Consider the following 20,221-nt stretch of genomic DNA (forward strand, 5'->3'; position numbering starts at 1 on the left):
GTATGATGCCCTTTCGGGCCAGGAAAAGGACATTCTTTAGTAGCAGACTCTCCAATTGGGACCAGGAGTTAATATTTAATACTCCAAACAAACACAGGATCAGGCTCATAGGGACTTCTTTCTCCAACACAGATGAGAGCGCTGATGCAACTTCTGTCCAATAGGAGTAGACAACACGACATTCCCATATCATATGCCAAAAGTCAGCACCGCCTCTCCCACACCTTGGGCAAGTGTCCGCAACCGTGCTATTCATTTTATTTAGTCTTACCGGATTAATATAGCTCTGATGGATAATATATAGCTGAATGAGTCTATTGTTAATTGCAGGAGAAACCAAGGTGTGGGATTCAATAATGTCGTCCAAAACTATATCATCTAACTCAGGAGTTTTGGTTTTCCACTTCCATAAAACGGGAAGAGGGTTGTTCATGGCCTTGGCCCGGATGAGGGATGAATATAATTTGGAGATTAACCCCCCAGGGCCCTGTGATCTAATAATTCCGATTATCGGGAATGAGGAAAATCTAACCCCTTGACCAGAAAATTGCGCAAACCATACTCAGCCTGCAGTTGCGCAAAGGAACGGAGCTCATTGTCACGGACTATTGAACTCAGGGAGACTATTCCTCGACTCCTCCATTCCGCAAAGCCCGGCAATCCACAGAAATGCGGAAGTTCCAAATTTCCCCATAAAGGGGTCTCAATGGGCACATCCTGAAATCCAAAGATGGACTTAGCTTCCTTCCAAATCTTGGCCCCAAGTTTGTGAATTGGGAGAATTCGTCCCTCAGGGGCTCGTTTATGATCAGATAGTAGGGGCCATAGAAGTTCCACCCTCGTGAAATCCGCCAGGAATCCTTCCGGGGAGCTACCCACACCAGGCAATGTCCAGTATCCCAGATATTTCAACTGTCCAGCTGAATAGTATATGCATAGGTCAGGGAGGGCCATACCCCCCAGATCTTTCGGTCTTTGCAATTTAGCTAGCTGGATTTTAGATCTAGAAGATCCCCAGACAAAAGAAATCATTAAGGATTCCATGGAGCGGAAAAAGGAGCGGGGAATTTGTATGAAGATATGCTGGATAATATAAAGGCATTTCGCTTGTACTATCATTTTAAGGAGGTTAATCCTTCCCGCTACTGAGAGGGGAAGCTGACTCCACCTATTAAATTTTTCCCCGAAGTATGTTAGGAGAGGCGCAACGTTTCTAGCACTCATCTCTGCTGGACTTTTCGTTAATATAATCCCCAGGTACTTAAACTGTTCGACTACCGGTATTCTACATAAGTATGCGTCCACCGATTCACTTCTACCATGGGATAAGAATAGGAGATATGATTTTGACCAATTTATCGCTAGGCCCGAGAACCTCCCGAACCGATCAATGAGTTCCACAGCTCTAGGAATGGAGGAGTCCGGCTTGGTGGCAAAAAGCAGCAGGTCGTCCGCATACAGTGACAGACGTTCCTGTCCCCCTCCATACCTTACTCCCTCGTACACTGGGTCCGCCCGAATGCACACTGCTATCGGTTCCATGGCCAAGGCGAATAAGAGGGCAGACAGGGGGCACCCCTGTCTGGTTCCCCTCCCCAGGGAAAAGGACTCAGACACACCGCCACCCACCTGAATGTTGGCTGCTGGCGCTTTGTATATAATTTCAACCCATCGAATGACATTATTACCGAAACCAAGCCCGCAGTTCCTGCAGCAGATAGGGCCACTCAATGGAATCAAAGGCCTTAGCCGCATCCAATGAGACCAGAGCCCAGTCCTCGTCCAGTTTTGAACCAGCCTGTAAAATCACCTGCGCCCTCCTCAGATTGTCCGAAGTGCTCCTACCTGGGATGAATCCAGACTGATCCCTATGTATTATGGAGGAGATCACTTTATTGAGTCTAGTTGCCAGAATTCTCGTAAGTATCTTGTAATCAGAATTTAGCAATGAGACTTGTCTGTAAGTCCAGGGGGTCCTTATCCGGCTTCAATAATAAAACTATAGTGGCCTCATAGAAAGAGTCGGGCAACCTACCCATCCGGAATGAAGCCCCAATCGTTTCCAGGAGGGCTGAAGCAAACGCCCCCTGGTACTTTAGGCGGGCTTTGCACACTACGACATTGCAGGTGCGATGTCGATGGGGTCAAATTGAAAGTGACGCACATCCGGCATCGCATGCGATATCGTAGTGTGTAAAGCCTAGATGATACGATTAACGAGCGCAAAATCGTCGTAATCGTATCATCGGTGCAGCGTCAGCGTAATCCATAATTACGCTGACGTGACAGTCCGATGTTGTTCCTCGCTCCTGCGGCAGCACACATCGCTGTGTGTGAAGTCGCAGGAGCGAGGAACATCTATCGGCGTCACCGCGGCTTCCGTAGGATATGCGGAAGGAAGGAGGTGGGCGGGATGTTTACATCCTGCTCATCTCCGCCCCTCCGCCACTATTGGCCGCCTGCCGTGTGACGTCGCTATGACGCCGCACGACCCGCCCCCTTAGGAAGGAGGCGGGTTGCCGGCCAGAGCGACGGTCGCAGGGCAGGTGAGTGCATGTGAAGCTGGCGTAGCGATAATTTTCGCTACGCCAGCTATCACATGATATCGTACCTGCGACGGGGGCGGGGACTATCGCGTGCGACATCGCAGCATCGGCTTGCGATGTCGCAACGTGCAAAGCCCGCCTTAGTATATATCTCAATCGGGAGTCCGTCAGGGCAAGACGCCCTACCTTTATTAAGGGCCCCCATAGCTTCCACCAGCTCCTCCTGACCAATGTCCTCATCCAAAGCCAGTCTCTGGTCCGAAGTCAATTTGGGAAACCTAAGGTCTCGCAGATAGTCAGAGATCTCCTCCCTGGAGAAAGTCAGTCTGGACTCATACAGGCACTTATAAAAGGACGAGAACAATTCCAAAATGTCATCGACGGAAGTGACAATCTCTCCACTAGAAGCTCTGATCTTGAGGCGTGCAGGTGAGCTATTGGACTGGTGTACCAGGAATGCCAAAAGGCTACTAGATTGGTTTCCCTGCTCAAAGTATCTCTGGTTCGTGAAGAAGATATGTCTTTTGGCCTTATCCTGCAAAAATAGAAGATATTGCCTCCCTACTTGTAGCCAGCGGGACCTATACTCTTCAGACGGGTCCGAGGTAAATCTGTGTTCCAATAATTTATTTTGAGCAGCTAGGTCCTGCTCTTCCCTGGCCGCTTGTTTCTTGGTGTATGAGATGGAAGAATGGCAACAGCCCCTAAGGTATGCCTTGAGTGCGTCCCAATAAGCTGAGTAATTTTCCTCAATAGAATTCATCTCAGTGTATGTCTTAATCTGGTCAGGAATCCTATCATTGGCTCCAAAGAGTGACAGCCACCAGGGGTTAATTTTCCGAGATAATCTATGTGACGTGCATCCCTCCCATCGGACACTCACAAATACTGGGGAATGGTCTGAAACTGTTCTTGGTAAGTGGCATACCGATTGTATGGAAGAGAAGACCCTCTCATTCCCACATATGTAGTCAATCCTGGATAGGGAGTGTTTCCCGGGGGTGTAGCAGGTATATTCCCTCAAGACTGGGTTATGGAGTCGCCACATATCACACCACCCCACCTCTTTGAGGAATGCACTCAATCTGGTTTGTATCGTTTGAGAGATAGAGGCCTGTTGGGTACTAAATTTATCTAGCCCAGGATTATTGATCAGATTAAAGTCACCCATACAGAATACCAGTGCCTGAGGGTATTGTGAAGCAAACTTAGCCACCTCATACAGAAGTGAGGTGCCCATCGTAGGAGGAATATAGATGGCTAGGATCACCACCATTGATCCGTCGATGTGGGCTTGAATGAACACATATTTACCCTGAGGGTCTTTTACCACCTTACCCGGGTCCCAGCATAATGATTTGTGAACCAATACCGAAACCCCCCTGGAGAATGAGGAGTGAGTAGAATGAGCTGACCATTGGATCCATGGCTTTTTAAGAAATCTAACTAACTGTCTCAGACAGCAGATGGGTCTCCTGTAAGCATACAATCAGAGCTTTGGAAGATTTGATGTGTGAGAACACTGCCGCCCTTTTCCTGGCCGTGCCCAGTCCCCTGACGTTCCATGTCATTAAACTTATAACCATTAGTGAATATTACCTGTGAAACTGAATAAAGTATGTCAAATACTCAACCTACAATTTAACGTGGGTAGACGTACCCCTAAACACTAAACACTCGGCTGCCCAACGCAGACGACAAGAAACAGTTTAGTAGTGTGACCAGAAGAAATTTTTTCCCCTAGAAACGTCTAGGGTTAACTAACGTGGCTAGTTTTTGTACTTGGTACGGGGGAGTCCTCAATCAAGGACCTGAGCCACTCCTACAGTCCAACTTATTACAATTGTCAATTATTATGAATGAATGATATATAAAATTTTAGAGGTGGGTGAAAGAGGACCCTGGAAAGAGGGAAGGAGCCAGAAGCGAGGGGAAGGGGAAGAGGGAGAGAGAAGGAGGGAAAAGATAAGGGGGAGGGGGGAATAGAAGAGAATAAAGAATAAGGGTAGAGCAAGGGGTGGGAGAGAAGTAGAAGGTTGGGGGGGGAGGGGAAAAGTGGGGAATCAGAATGTGTCTCAGCAGCAGAGGGGGAGTGTGAATTGGGAAAAATATGGGGGTGGTTGGGGATTGGGGATTATCCTGCTCTCCCCACAGGACTACTCCTCCTATTATACTCCTCTCCCTCAGGACTACTCCTCCTATTATACTCCTCTCCCCCCAGGACTCCTCTTCCTATTATCCTGCTCTCCCCCAAGACTACTCCTCCTATTATACTCCTCTCCCCCAGGACTACTCCTCCTATTATCTTCCTCTCTCCCCAGGACTACTCATCCTGTTATACTCCTCTCCCCCCAGGACTACTCCTATGATACTCCTCTCTCTCCAGGACTACTCCTCCTATTATACTCCTCTCCCCCCAGGACTACTCCTCCTATTATACTCCTCTCCCTCCAGGACTACTCCTATGATACTCCTCTCTCTCCAGGACTACTCCTCCTATTATACTCCTCTCCCCCCAGGACTACTCCTCCTATTATACTCCTCTCCCTCCAGGACTACTCCTCCAACACACACACACACACTGCACAAAACATACCTCCCCCCAAAACACTCACACACCCACACAAACCGTGCAACACATACAGCACCACACACACACACAATGCTGCAGACACACAGCGCTCCACAAACAACACAACACACACAACGCAACACACAGCACCACACACACACACACACAACGCTGCAGACACACAGCGCTCTACAAACAACGCAACACACAAACAACAGTGCTCTCACACACCCCCACACCCAGACAACACACAGAACATTTACAGCGCCCTACACAAACACTTGGCAACTACAGACAACATCTATATATATATATATATATATATATATAAGAAAAATCATACAGTAACTACACAATAAATTCTAGAATACCCGATGCGTTAGAATCGGGCCACCTTCTAGTGGTAATATAAGTAACAATGTCATAGGATAAGAAATAAGTGTTAGAGATCACCAAGAGGGAAAAAAGGGGGAAATAAATATAAATGGTATATAAGTACTGGAGTATATAAAAAGGAAAATTGGTTAATATACAGGTATCCAATTCATGATAACAATATTTAGACAGAATGAGTATGTGGACGCATATAGATGTAAAGTAATAGCCTCCAATACCAGGGCCAACTCAAGACACTACGATTGGGTGGGAATAAAGGTGAGAGGGAATTAACTAAAATGATGTCTCGTATTTACGGTTCAGACTGTGCGGTTCTAGTGTGCCCAAGGTGTGTATCCACCAAGCCTCCCTGTCAAGCAACCGCTTGACTCTGTTTCCACCTCTCCGCTTAATATCAATTTGGTCAATTACCTGAAATTTAAGTTGTTAGATTTGATGTCCTGCTGTGTGGAAATGATGGGGTATGGGCAATAGGGTATTGCCACATCTGATGTCCGACTTGTGTCAACTTATGCATATCCGAGACCGCACGGACACTTAATGTAGTATATCGCAAACGTACTGTCGCATGTATAAAAGCCCTGAATCTGGAATGTTTTACCCATTCTAACATGCGTGAAGGTACTGCCTTTAGTCACGTTGGCACATTGTGCACATCCTAAACATGGGAAGGTACCTCTCTGCTGAGTATCCAGAAATGTCTGGCATGAGATAGTCTTTGTGGAACCTATGTCAGCTCGTACCAGTTTATTTCTTAGATTAGGGGATCTTTTGTGACAAAAGAGAGGTAAATTATGAAAAGCCTCAATTTTCGGATATGCTGACTTGAGGAGAGGCCAATGTTGGCAAATGATCTTTCTCACCAGGGGTTGAAAGGGGTGGTACGTAGTGACACATGGCACTTGGTTCTGTGATACGGCATTCCGCTGAGATGCAGAGGATTTGGTGTCCGCTATGTGTTGTGGATAACCCCTCTGTAAGAATTTTTGACTTATCTCATCATGTCGTATGGCTCTAGTTTCTGGTTTGCTGACTAGCCCATCCACATGGGTGTGCTGTGATATGGGCAGGGCTTTTTTGACATGCCTGGGATGGTTGCTGGTATAAAAAAGGAGGCTGTTCCTGTCCGTGGGTTTGACAAATATGTCGGTGACCAGGAGGCCATTATCCTCCCGTATCACCAGACAATCGAGGTAATTGATGTGATGTTGATCTTGGTGGATAGTGAAGGTGAGTCCAGGCATGAAACCGTTCAGGTCAGTAAAGAATTCAAGGTGAATGTCAAGTTCACCATCCCAAACCATGAAGACATCATCAATATATCTTCGCCATAGTAGGACATGTCTATTGATGAGTGGGTTGGGATGGATGAAGCGGTCCTCAAAGGAAGCCATGAAAATGTTAGCGTAAGGGGGCGCCATGTTCGAACCCATGGCGGTCCCCTTACGCTGCATATAGAACTTGATCCTGGAACAAAAAGTGATTCTTCTCTAGTACAATCCTAAGAAGATCCAGGCAAAATTGTTTGTTGTCTACTGGTAAGGTTGTGAATTCATTAAGAAACCAGTGTACCGCCTCGATACCTTCCTCGTGTGAGATGCTTGTGTGCAAGCTATTTACATAAAGTGTAACAAGATATGTGCTGTTTGGAATATGGTGTAGGTCCCCAATAATGTCAAGAAAATGAGAGGTATCCTTCACATATGATGGTATAAGTGGTATAAAGGGTGAAAGTATTTTGTCAATCATTTTGGCCAGAGGAGAGAGTATGGAGTCTGTGGATGCTACTATCGGTCTGCCGGGTGGAAGGGTAAGGTTCTTATGTATCTTGGGCAACGTATAAAAAACTAGAACAGTGGGATGTGGATTAAGTAGAAAGCTAGCCAGTTTCTGATCTATGGTGCCCAGTTGTAAGTACCGTGTGGAGATGGTCTTAATCAAGGAGGAGATCTGTGGTGTAGGGTCCCTTGGTATTGGTTCATAGGTACTGATGTCAGATAATTGTCCTAAGATTTCCGTGATATAATAATCCCGATCCAATACCACCGTAGCTCCGCCTTTATCGGCTGGCTTGATTATGATACTTGTATTATCTTTCAGACTCTGAATCGCTCTGGAATCCTCAATGCTTAGGTTATGATTAAGATGAAAATCACCCGTATGGTTACCCTATATTTGTCTATTGTTTTACCTCAGAGCACCTATTTATCAGTGAAGCAGAGCTTCCTCTATATTGCCACTATTTTTTGGCTCTTGCTCCTGATCTCCCGTTCCAACTGATATATAAGCAAATGTCACAAACAAATTTTTCTACGTTTTCCTACAATGACGAGGAATCTTCCACTATTATTATTTCCAAAGTAACCACGTCTAATAAATTCTTAGCAACACCTCCTGAAGAATTACAGGGCAGAGACTATGAGACAGAATTAGAAAGAATTACAAATCTTACATTATCCTATTTGCCAGTTCCATAGGTAATACCCTGCTTTAACCCTCCTAGGTCTGTATATTCATTATATTATTCTAATTCTAATTTTAGTGACCCTTAACATATGTTGTATACTCTTTTTGAGGTTCTTGGACCCCATAGCATACTTCCCACTGGCATATCTCGTGAATACGCCTAATAACTATATTACTGCACTCCTGACAGTGCCATACCAGCAAGCTCTCTTGCACTCGTACACAATCTCTTCATGTGCACCCTGCAATTTTAGCAGAAATCACCTTAATGACATATTATCCGTGAGATGCAGTTCTCTAACATATGTTCTTTCATTGTAGTGCAATTCATATCAGACGCTATCATCTTATCCTCTCCTGGCTCTTTGTGCTGAGATACTGGAGTACCTGTATGGTACTCTTATCACAGTGCATTCCTTCCTCATATCAGTATGTTCTGAGCATCAGGTATTTAACGGTTATTTGATACCGTCACATACATACTAATATCGGTTTACCTATACATTACTCTCAGGTGTTTTATCTCTTAACATAATTGTTTCCTATTGTAGTGATGATCACATCAATATAAACTACGTTGTATTGTCCAGCTCTCTTGGCTGACGTATTTGCCACAATTGTAATTGTTTTGGTGAGTTTCTCATACTTTTTGCCTGCCTACCATACTTTCTTTTGCATTTACCTCCTTCCTTCCCCCCCTCCCCCTCCCCCTCTTTTTCCACTCTCTCGCTCTACTTTTTCTCCTTTTCTTGTTTCCCCCCTCATTTATGGTCGGTTTACCCATCAGCTCTGCCACTAGTATTTTATCACTCCACGAGTTTACGCATGATCCTATGTGTTTACTATCCCTATCATAACTACTATGACTTATTCACCCTGACCTCTAATGAATGATATTATTGTGCTTGCTTTACCCTATGTTATTTTATCAGAATTATATGCTATATAACTGTCTCATCTGTGTATCCTTGTCATATCACTATATTGTTGGATATTGTACTATGTTCCTTCTACTTATGTGTGATATTGATTATTGTTATTTCTCATTATATTTAGAAAAGTCCAGTCTGACGAAGGCCGATGGCCGAAACGTCAGCTTGTTTTGGACAGAGCATATATGCATAATTAATTTATAAAAACAGATCAATAAAGAGAAAATTTGCAAGATCTCTTCTCCGGTCAGGGCTGACTTCATTTGCTGGAAGGAGTCTTCCTGCTCTTTGCCCCAGGCAAATGGAGGACTGGGAATTTTACAATGTTTGGTTTGTCCTACAAAGAGATCTTGCATAGGAGCTGCCATCTTAGTGTAACCCTTGACGAAGCGGCGGTAATAGCCCATCAGGCCCAGGAATTGCCGTACCTCTTTGATGGTCGTGGGGGTTGGCCAGTTCTGGATGGCAGTTATCTTCTCCAAATCCGGAGCCACACCTTCTGCGCTTACCACATGGCCGAGATATTGGACCTTGGGCTTTAGCAAGTGGCACTTAGACAGTTTCAACTTCATCCCGTACTTGGAGAGGGCTTCAAAGACTACAGCAAGATGTTCCAAATGCTCTTCATACGTCTTCGAATAGACAATGATGTCATCCAAGTATAGCAGGACCGTTTCAAAGTTGTGATGTCCCAAACAGCACTCCATCAACCTCTGGAAAGTTCCCGGTGTGTTGCACAACCCAAAGGGCATGCTGTTGAACTCGCAGAGGCCCATCGGGGTCGCGAAGGCGGTCTTCTCACGGTCTTCTTCTGCAACGGACACCTGCCAGTAACCACTAGTGAGATCAAGAGTAGAAAAGTAATTTGCAGTTCTCAATGCAGCCAGCGATTCCTCAATACGGGGAAGAGGGTATGCATCCTTATGGGTGATCTGATTAATCTTCCGGTAATCCACACACATCCTCATGGTGCCGTCCTTCTTCTTTACCAGGACCAACGGAGCTGCTCAGGGGCTACAACTATCACGGATGACCCCTGCCTCCCTCATGTTCCTCAACATGTCCTTGGCACACTGGAAATGTGCAGGCGGTATCAGCCTATACCTCTCTTTGATGGGTGGGTGTGCACCTGTAGGGATGTAGTGTTGGACCCCTTTTATCCTCCCGAAATCTAACTGGTGCTTACTGAAGACATACTCATACTCTCGTACTACCCTGTAAACCCCCTCCTTGTGATGTGAAGGGGTGGAGTCAGTGCCTACGTGTTGTGCTTCTCGGTACCACTCCCCTGGCTGATTTGATGAACTGTCACTAGCTTGTTGAGGTGCAATGTCGGGAGGTACAGTGGTTTGAATGGCATGTGCATCTACAGTGAATAGCTTACCAATGGTGGCATATCTGGGTAGCTTAACCTCTTCCACTCCACAATTCATTAAGGGCGCTTTACACACTACAATAAATCTTACGATGTGTCGGCGGGGTCACGTCGTAAGTGACGCACATCCGGCATCGTAAGTATGATTGTAGCGTGTAAAACCTCCGTGCAATTGCGATTGAACGAAAATCCATTCATCGCATGCACGTCGTTCATTTCTCAAAAATTGAATGTGAGGTTGTGCAATGTTCCCGAGGCAGCACACATCGCAGTGTGAGACACCCTGGGAACATTGAACGACAGCTTACCTCCGTCCGCGGCTCCCGCCGACAATGCGGAAGGAAGGAGGTGGGCGGGATGTTTACATCCCGCTCATCTCCGCCCCTCCGCTTCTATTGGCCGGCTGCCGTGGAACGTCAATGTGACGCCGAACGTCCCTCTCACTCCAGGAAGTGCACGTTCGCCGCCCACATCGAGGTCGTATGGACAGGTAAGTACGTGTGACGGGGGGATAATCGTTTGTGCAGCACATTCAACAAATTGAACGTGCCGCACATACAATGGGGGCGGTTACGATCGCATACGATATCGTATGCTTAATCGTAACATGTAAAGCAGGCTTTACTCTCACGGGCACTCTCGCCTTTCGGACATCAATTACTCCTCTGGCTGCCAAAACTGTGGGTCAGTGTTCTGAAGGCAGGGGCTCCACCACCGCCTGATAATCCTGTCCACGGGTACCTACTGCTGCCCTACCCCAAATCATCTTCTCACTCCGCGCAGGCACACAAGATGTGCCACATCCATCACTCGCACACCACCAATCTCTCTACCGGACAGATTCACCTGTTGCCGCTGCAGGAGGGCCAGAATTTCACGTTGCAGAGCCCTCTGCTGGCCCACTCCTGCCATGGCAGACAGCTGTTGCAATAAATGCAGTACTTCCCCCATGCAATTTTCAATGACATTAGTTCCTAAGACCATTTTCGGATTACGATCACTAGGGTCATTCTACACCACAATAAGTCCTTGATGCTCTAGCTCCACTCGCCCCACCTTAAGAGTCACCTCCTTGAACCGCATTTGGGTCATTGGGAGTCCATTGGCTGCAATAATAGTAAGGCCAGTGTCTGGTGGGGAGAGATCATCATCAGACCAGTAACGCTTATACAGTACATAGGGTATAGTCGTTACTTGCGAGCCGGTGTCCAGGAGTGCAAACGTTGGGATCCCGTCTACGGTGAGGGAGATGATGGGGCGGCCTTCGACATACCGCTCACGCCAATCAGCTGGGCCTTGTGGATCTATTCCTGAGGATTGGCCCTTGGCCTCAGGGGTTGCTCGTTTAAAGGACACCGACGGGAATAGTGGCCAGTCTTGTTGCATCTGTAACAGACGGGCTGTCTGTACCGGTTGTTGCTCCTTCTCTACATCCAGGGGATGTCCTCAGGGTTGTCAGCAAGCTGAATCTTCTCCGTCGGCTTGGGCTTTGGCTGGAGCTGCAGGACCTCGAGGATCCTGTCGACGTCCTTGCTCAGTTGCTGAACTTGGGATGACAGGTCACTGAGACCCCCAGGGGGTGCTGTTTGCACTGCAGGCGCTGTCAGGGCTAATAGAGGAGGCTTCACCAATAAGTGAGAGGTGTCAGCTGGCCAGGGTGAAGGTACAGAGTCACTAGCTTCCGGGGTTTGTAAGGCCTTGATGGCCCAGTCCTTTAAGACTGCGAAGTTTAAGTCCGGATGCTCCAGGGCCCACAGCTGCAGCTGCTTATGGTTCTCCGCTGACCCTAGCCCCTGCAGGAATTGCTCCACCAGCATTTTGTTAGACTCTATCAGCGAGCCGGAGAGTATCTGCCTCAGGGTGCACAAAGCAGTTTGTAGCCTCAAGGCATAGTCTCTGATGCTGTCCTGTGGGCGCTGGCGGCAATTGTAAAACCGCATCCTTAGCTCCGCTTCCATGCGGGTCTCAAAGGCTACTTATAGCTTGTCAAAGATGGCGGCTTCCGAGACCGGTCCTCATCAGTCCAAATTTCCACTTCTTGTTCCGCGACGCCGGTCAGCTGTCCAAGCACCACTGACGCGCGCTGCTTGCCGATTATGGCGTACATATCAAGCACGGTATGTATCTTCTTGAATACCTGCAAGGCATCGGGTCGCCCATCATACTGGGGTAGCCAGGCAGCCGCGGGCATGTAAGGTAGGTTGATCGGCATAACCTGGGTAACTGCCAGAACCGCAGGTTCCACCGATCCTGCGCCCGTAGTGGGGCATGCCACTTCTCCGTCATATTGCACCACTGCGGGAGCCACCGCTCTACCATCGCCATCACGTGCCGACATTCTTCTCGTCTTTCCCCCTTGGTTTTTCGACAGTAGTCTCGCGGGACCCACTGTCCTTTTCGCTTCCTGTCTTGGAAGTTACCAGCTTCCGCCCGCATTCCCAGAGGGCGGGGCTTCAACTTCGCGCCTCTTTTGGCGCCAAAGATGGTGGGCAAGATGGCTGCCGTTAAAAATTTTCAAACAGTTCACGGAATTTGAAGCAAGGCGCACGTCATCTACTGATGGGGTAAGAATCCTGTTCGTGACGCCAGGTTTGGGTTGTTGCGGGCGGGGGCCGCTGACGCTTCTCTCTCTCGGTGGCCTGCTCGGATCTGGGTTCGCTGCTGCTTCTCGAGTGGTGACCGGACCCAGGCTCACACGGCCGCCCGTCCTCACAACCGTCGGAAAGGCGATATTTACAAGGGAGGTTGTCTGTGACGCCACCCGTGGGTTGCGGTGAAAGATGTTGGCACCGCCGCTGCCTGTTGATGGGGGCGCACGGGGCTGATGGAGCGGGGCAGCAAGGTGGTATCCCCTCCACGGGTAGGGGAGGTGTAGTCCCGGAGCCCTAGGATGGAATACAAGCGTGATGGCTGCTGGAAGTGGTGCGCTGGACCAGACCGGTGGACAGTGGTATACTCACAGTTCAATAACTTCACACAGGTCCAGTAGTAAACCAAGTTGTCAGTGGCCGGCTGCCTTTGGAGGGTGCATTTGGGTCCCACACCCAGGTTGATGAGCAGATAACCCTTCCTCCTGCACTTTGTGTTTCCTTCTCTTTTGGACGACTTTGCATGGAACGGAGAAGTCCACTCCTGGTTCTATTTGTGTTGGGAGCTGTGGCCCACGAAAGCTGACCCTTGGGATTTCAGTGGGTTCTTGGTGGACACCCTATCCCCCGCATTGGGCTTCCATTTTGCTCTATCTGGGCAGTAAATTGGGACAATGTCTGGAACCTTGTCCCCGGCTGGTTAATTGGAGAGGGGCTTGCAACCTTCCTCGCCCTAGGGTCCAGGCACCCCGCCTGTGCACGGCCTCTGGACCGGATTCCTGCTGTCGGTACCGGCGGGCTACAACCCTGCACCAGTCCACTTTAGGTCTCCCGTGACCAGATCTCTGTCGCCTGTGACTCTGCTCACCATCTGCCACCTAGCCAAGTAGTCCAGGGACTACGACCCCTGACTACACTGCTGTCAGCTCTCCACACTTCAACTTCACTTCTCATCCGCCTGATCCCGCCCACTGGTGAGTCCTAGTTATCATGAGGGGGTGACTAGGATTTTATGGCTGTGTGATATGCCTAAGTGTGAGTTGTGATGGTAACAAGGAGGATGTGAACTATTTGTGACTACCTGGTTTTGCCAGGGAGTCACATATATATATATATATTTATATTATAATCTCCTTTTGGGAAATGTTGATGTCAACTTTTGTTAATTGACTTATATAGACTGTCTGAATGTCAATTATATATGTATATCAACAATTTTGGTTGATGGATATGTGCCGCCCCCACGTCAGTAGCAGCCGGGCTGCATGGATCCGGATCCGCAGGGTGGCTCGAGGGGTTCTCTGGACCCGGGGGTCACGCGGACACTCCAAATGAAAGGGGACGTATTTGTACTGGATTTACCATAGTCAGTCTGTGACGCCACCCACGGTGTGTGGTGAAGTGTGGCACCACCGCTGCTGTTGTGGGGCACCCGGGGGCGATGGAATGGAAGCTGGTTGTTAACCCCTCCGTGGGTAGGGATGGTTGCCCCGGAACCCGGTGGCTTGGTGCAGGGGATGGTGATGGCAGGGGCCGGCGCGCCTGGTCAGACCGGGGAGTCTCAGTTCACTCACGGTTAAATAAATCAGACAAGTCCAATGCTTAACCAAGGTGCTGGTGGCTGGCCGCGGCAGCCGGCTGCACTCTGGTCCCTCACCCGGGCAGGTGGTCTGTGTCACTTTCCTCTGCACTGTGTTGTGATGTGGTGGACTTCCCGGTGTGGAACACGGGAGTCCAATCCCGGTACTTCTGTTGGAAGCTCTGCCCGCTGATGCTGACCCGTGGGATCTACCGGGCCCTGGCGGATGCCCTATCCCTCTCTGTGGGTGGTTGTCTGCTTTTAGGACTTTGGTTGGGACAGGACCTGTAATCCTGCCCTTAATTGGATAATTAGCTAGGCCATTGGTTCCGGTCCTGGATCCAGGGTCCAAATACCCCATCTGTGCACGATTTCTGGGTCGGGTCTCCGATGTCGGTACCGGCGGGCTCCAACCCTGCCCCGGTCCACCTCGGATCTCTGGCTGCCATCTTCCCGTCTCCTGTTATACACAGACTACCGTCTGCTACCTAGCCAATACACCGGGGCTCCAACCCCGGCGCCTCTGCTCCTTAACTGCACTTTCTCCTCCTGCTCCACTCTCACTCCTCTACCATGTGTACTCTCTCTTTTCTTCCCGCCGCGGGTTCTCTAGACCCCTTGGTGGGCGTTCTCCATCCGCCTGGTCCCGCCCACTGGTGTGCCTTTCCTACCTTGGGGGGGTGACTAGGATTTGGTTGGCAAGGTTTAACCCTGTGAGGGAAGGTGTTGTGCGGGAGCCTGCTGTGTGACCACCTGGCGGTGCCAGGGCGTCACATTCCCCCTTGGTTTAATACAGACCGTCCGCAGGCTGTCCGACCACCAACATTTATTAAACTGCATCTGTTTTGGATGGGAAAAAGGTGTATTTCAACATTAACATTTAAAACATTTAAAACACTTCTTCCCTTGACGGGAGGCACACATTTTGAATGTTACGATAACGGAACGGCCTGGGCCATCTTCTTTTCGCCCCCGCCACCCAAAACAACCTGTTACCTGGTGCCACCCGTTTGCCCAAGTCCAGGAACGGGTCCGGGTAACGCCCTCACGGGCCGGGTAAAAAGTTCCTTACCCGGCAGTCCTTGTTACAGGTCCCACGGTCTGGAGGGTAGTCACCGGTTGCAATGATGACAAGGCCTCGGCCTACTCCACCGCAGGCCCTTCCTCCAAACAGCCTCTCTGGAGACCGGGTCGGTGCTACAAGAAGGTGGTTTTAGGGTCTATTTACAAAGCCCAATAGTTCTTGGGTTGGCCTGCCATTTCTCGGCCTTGGTCCATGTTTAAAACTGAAGAACTGTAGAACTGTCCCAACGGGGACACAAAACTGGGCTAGCCGGGAGTCTGCTACCTATTCATTCTGGGCAATCAGGTGAAGTATTCGGTCAATTGAAATTCATTAACACACATACAGGACTATGTACACAGCAAGCGGGCACCACTCACTAGACTACAGTTTCCCTGTATCTACGTGGTGGCTGACCTAAGTTAGGGTGTCTGGACCTCCTCAGCCCCCTACTCTCACTTAGGACTGGTGGGGTAGAGTGAATCACGGGTTCCTCTTCCCTAATGTCAGGTACAGCTGGTAAGGACCTATGGGGGAGTGGTTTCGGTACAGGTGCATCCCTGGGTGCAGGTGTTAGTGTATTGCTGATAGGCCTCTCTGGCTCTGTATCTTCCATGGGTTGTGGGAACATTATAACGGGAACAATCACCGCTCCATTCTCCATGGGCCAATCAGCCGGGAAGTCACCCATAACGGTGTGGATCACCTCTTTCTTCTTCTCCACGCCCAGAGTGGGAGCAGGAACCTTCTCCACCATCTTCAGGGGTTCTGGACACTTCTTCAGGTAGTCCCTGGAAATAGTGGCCGTAGTCCTCCCTTGATCGTGGCTGACAAGGTACGTGTTCTTTTTTTATAACTGAATGTTTTATTAAGATTTTTAAAACAGATACAAAAAAAAATACATGGATGCATGGATATGTCTCACAAACTTGTTAATAACTGTAAACCAGAAATCAGTATCCATATTATCCACTAATACACTGAAAACAGGGAATATGACAAGACGAATAATACAATACTAGACAGGGAAACATAAGGGAGGGGGGATGGATTGGGGAGGATGAGCATATCAGGCTTCCATCAAGGCCGTACTTCACTGTTATTCTTTGTTGGCCCAATAAGTATCCCAAAGTGACCAAACACTCTCAAAAAGATCTACTGTGTTATTTGACAGGGCAGATAAATACTCCATCCTTCTCACATCTTGGATCCGAGATTGGAGATCTGTAAGTGAGGGTGGATGGGTCAACCTCCAGTTACGTGCAATCAGACATCTAGCTGCTGTGGTCATGTGTAATAGTAACCGCTTCACTCTTTTCCCCAGCTGAGCAAGTGGTATATTTAATAAATAGAATTTAGGGTCCAGGGGAATCCGAAGATTAGTTACTTTATAAATAAGAGATTGCACCAACCTCCAGAAACACTGGATATTGGGGCATACCCAGAATATGTGCGGTATGTCTCCTCCTGTGGCTCCACACCTCCAACAGTTGTCAGCTATAGCTGGGTTTAGTTTATGAGAGAGGGGAGCCAGCACGATCTGAAATTGGCATGCATCATATAAAAAGTGAAAATTCACAGATTTATTCCAACTGTACTACAATAAAAAAAAAATGAGATTTTTAGCAAATAATTGATCAATTTTTTGAGCCACCCCTGCCAACGTCACGGCAAATCTCAATAGGGGGGTCCTACTCTACATTCTGTATTTCATGTGCCATGCGGCCTCCTAGATAAAGTTAAAAGCAGAACCATAATAGAGCACACATATCTGTAACCTGTATATAACCGCTTCTATGTTGCAAAAAGGCACTTGTGGATAGAGACCAGCCCAGGTCCCAGCATGTGGAGCAAGCTCTGCACCATACCAGGACTATAGCAGAACTGATCCTCCAAGTGCCAAACAGCAACCATTGATAAAGGCGGACCAGATCCAAGATGGTGCTTAATTAGCATTGCCTGTGGAAAGGGGTGAGGTAACTGAATCTGAACAGCTACCAACAGGAGGAATACATAGCAAACCAAAATCAGGCGTGCATGGCATGGTGGTGACCGGCCACCAGAATTTGTAGCATAACTACGACCAAACAGAGAGAGAGGGGAGCCAGCACGATCTGAAATTGGCATGCATCATATAAAAAGTGAAAATTCACAGATTTATTCCAACTGTACTACAATAAAAAAAAATGAGATTTTTAGCAAATAATTGATCAATTTTTTGAGCCACCCCTGCCAACGTCACGGCAAATCTCAATAGGGGGGTCCTACTCTACATTCTGTATTTCATGTGCCATGCGGCCTCCTAGATAAAGTTAAAAGCAGAACCATAATAGAGCACACATACCTGTAACCTGTATATAACCGCTTCTATGTTGCAAAAAGGCACTTGTGGATAGAGACCAGCCCAGGTCCCAGCATGTGGAGCAAGCTCTGCACCATACCAGGACTATATCAGAACTGATCCTCCCAGTGCCAAACAGCAACCATTGATAAAGGCGGACCAGATCCAAGATGGTGCTTAATTAGCATTGCCTGTGCAAAGGGGTGAGGTAACTGAATCTGAACAGCTACCAACAGGAGGAATACATAGCAAACCAAAATCAGGCGTGCATGGCATGGTGGTGACCGGCCACCAGAATTTGTAGCATAACTACGACCAAACAGAGAGAGAGGGGAGCCAGCACGATCTGAAATTGGCATGCATCATATAAAAAGTGAAAATTCACAGATTTATTCCAACTGTACTACAATAAAAAAAATGAGATTTTTAGCAAATAATTGATCCATTTTTTGAGCCACCCCTGCCAACGTCACGGCAAATCTCAAATGTAGAGTAGGACCCCCCTATTGAGATTTGCCGTGACGTTGGCAGGGGTGGCTCAAAAAATTGATCAATTATTTGCTAAAAATCTCATTTTTTTATTATAGTACAGTTGGAATAAATTTGTGAATTTTCACTTTTTATATGATGCATGCCAATTTCAGATCGTGCTGGTTCCCTTTTTTTCTGGGTTTAGTTTATGTAGTAGTGATGGGGTGTGATACCAATACATGAGTAATTTATACTGATTTTCCTTATAGACATAGCATGAAGGACAAGGTATGTGTTCTGATCTTCTCGGCCAGTGGGTTGGATAACGTAGGGGGTCCTCTCCCACTGATCATCCAGCTTGTGTAACCTTCTTTTCCTCCTTAGCACTACATCTTCAGGTTCAAAGGGAGTAGACTGGGCTCACCGGTTGAAACGCCGATCTTGCCCTTCTCGGCTCTGGCGCAGGTTTCTCACCAAATATTCTTGGATCTGTCAGTACTGCTTTTGGCGCTTGGCGTCCCAATTGGTGGTTGGTGGGATGGTCTCAGGCACCTCAACATCCAACTCCAGACCCACCAGCAGTCTTCCGGGCCTTGCCCTCATCAAATATGCGGGTGTGCATTTAGTGGAGCTGCTAGGAATATTGTTATACATGTCCACCAAATTGGGCAGTTTTTCAGGCCACAGGTTCCACTCCTCAAGGGGCAAAGTCTTGAGAAGATTGAGGACCAGGTGGTTCATCTTTTCACACATCCCGTTAGTCTGGGCATGATAGGGTGTGGTCTAGATCTTTTTACATCCATACAGGTTGAAAAACTCCTGGAAGATCTCTGCTTCGAAGGCAGGGCCTTGGTCTGTAAGCACCTTCTCCGGGTAACCATGCGGCCGACAGAAGTATGCCTGGAAGACCCTTGCTGCGGTATTAGCTGTTAGATCCTTGACGGGTACCACCACCATGAACCTGGAGTAATGGTCTATGATGGTAAGGGCATACATGTAGCAGCTCCGGCTTGGCTTGAGCTTGACATGGTCAAAAGTAACCAGCTCCAGCAGCTGATGAGTGACAATTGGCTGTAACGGGGCTTTCTGACTGGTTCCATCCTTTCTTCTTAGCGTGCAGGGACCACAATCCCTGCACCATGCTTCGATGGAATCTCTCATTCTATTCCAGTAAAAGCGCTCCCTCAGCAGCATTTCTAGCTTCTTCCAGCCGAAGTGTCCAGCTCGTGATAAGCCTTCAAGACCACGGGTACATAAGCTTGCGGCACTACGATCTGGCAGACTTTCTCATGCGTCTTCGGGATAATTAGCCCTCTACACAGCTTGCCCTGCTACAACTACAAGTGGTCTCTTTCCTTCCACAGCCGCTGCGCTTCTGTGGGGGTAGTGGGCTCCAACCTGGAACTGGTTTGGGAGATTAGCATCTTGACTAGCTGGACCGCAGGCTCCTGATCTTGGGCTTCCTGCCAACCATGGTGGGGTAATGTGTCGCCCTGGGCAAGCCAGGGGACACAGATAACAACACACACGCACCCCACATTCCCTGCAGGTACACCAGCTAACCCACAAATCCTTGTTGCCTTCCTCCAGAGGCTGATGATTCACACCAGGGGGTGGAGCCAGGCGGTTGGTGTCCGCCCACCTAGGAGATCACAGCTCTGGAGGCAGGAAGTTCCAGGCAGAGTAGCCCAGGCAGGGCTCAAGTGCAGTTGAGTTGAGGAGAAGAAAGGAGAAGGAGTGAAACAGCAGTGAAAGTGACAGAAAGCCTGGAGTTGGTCTGTGGCTGTGTGCCCAGACGGAGTCAGCAAGGTCAGCAGACAGTGGTGAAGGTCTGCAGTGGGACTGTCTGGAGGTTGCTGGAAGGGCCACGGAGGCTGTGTGTATCCGGGGGT

The sequence above is a fragment of the Anomaloglossus baeobatrachus genome, chromosome 11, assembly GCF_048569485.1.
Source record: "Anomaloglossus baeobatrachus isolate aAnoBae1 chromosome 11, aAnoBae1.hap1, whole genome shotgun sequence".
Lineage (NCBI taxonomy): Eukaryota > Metazoa > Chordata > Amphibia > Anura > Aromobatidae > Anomaloglossus > Anomaloglossus baeobatrachus.